Here is a 1,166-nt window from a genome sequence, read left to right as displayed (position 1 = left end):
GCCAGCTTTTTTGATTGGTCCATCTATGTTGTGTGAGATCGTTTGGTGCTGAGAGCCATGGTAGCGCTAAACATGTTCTTGTTGCATATTGTTTTGATTTCTTTAAATGAATATTAGGCATAGCAGTGGCCGAAGGCGGCCGGGTTCTTGCACCTATCGGAGCTAGAGGATTCCGTCGCTTAAGCCAATGGGTGGAAGTCCTTCTTTACAAGCAGCAGCTCCACAATCGCCTTTGCCATTGATGTCAGTGAGTCAGCTAGATCAAGTTGCCTTCTTGCAATTACCGCCCTTGTTGTTTCTTGTGTTGCTTTTCAATGGGATTGCTTGCCTGGTGTATTGCACTTTAGGTATGTAGCCCAGGTTTCCCATATGTAATGTAGATGCTAGAAGCTCAACCTCGTGTACATGGTTTTGGGGAGGAGATCAAGTCAGCAGCTGATTGAAAAGTTCAGAGATGAGAATGACAACTACATGAAGAATGTTATAAGTGGAATAGACAAAAGAAATTATGTTTTCCTTACTGATGCCTGCATGCAAGTATCCTAACCTTGGCACCTGCATTACTTTATGTAGATGCAAATATCACGAAGCCACCAGCATAAGGGTATATTTTGTTTAATTCGGATTAATTTCTTATGATGTGCCTTTGAGGTCATTTATATTGGCTACGATTGGTGTCATTTATCTGTTCTTATGTGATAGTTAATATTTTATTAAGATTAGGTTAAAAAATTAGTCCAGATTATATTTCTTTGAAAGAGAAAAATGCCAAGGTTGATAAATGCCCAAGATAGGTGCTTGCGTGCTTCATCCTTCATGCTTCAAGTATGCCCTTCGGTAGGAGACTTGCCTCCATTTGTTTCTCCAGAAGATGAGGCTGGATGAGAAAAATGTGCATTTTCGGTACCTTTTGCTTCAGATTCAGAAGAAACATATGGTGCTTTTTGTTCTATACTCGGTTCATGTCTTATCATTTCACGTATCTTTTCTCTGAACTATACATGATTGTTTGGTCGTTAGAAATTTCACAACATTAAATTCTAGGAAAATTCCACTACAATCTTTACTACTACTGAAAAGTGTGTAATAGTGAGAGAATAATAAGCAGCACGTCCAGCTGCTATAAAACAGAAGTGTTAGGCGACGTAACAGAAGTGCTCCTAAGC

This window comes from Triticum dicoccoides, unplaced genomic scaffold (assembly GCF_002162155.2).
Source record: "Triticum dicoccoides isolate Atlit2015 ecotype Zavitan unplaced genomic scaffold, WEW_v2.0 scaffold130788, whole genome shotgun sequence".
NCBI lineage: Eukaryota > Viridiplantae > Streptophyta > Magnoliopsida > Poales > Poaceae > Triticum > Triticum dicoccoides.
Note: the sequence above shows the minus strand (reverse complement) of the source record.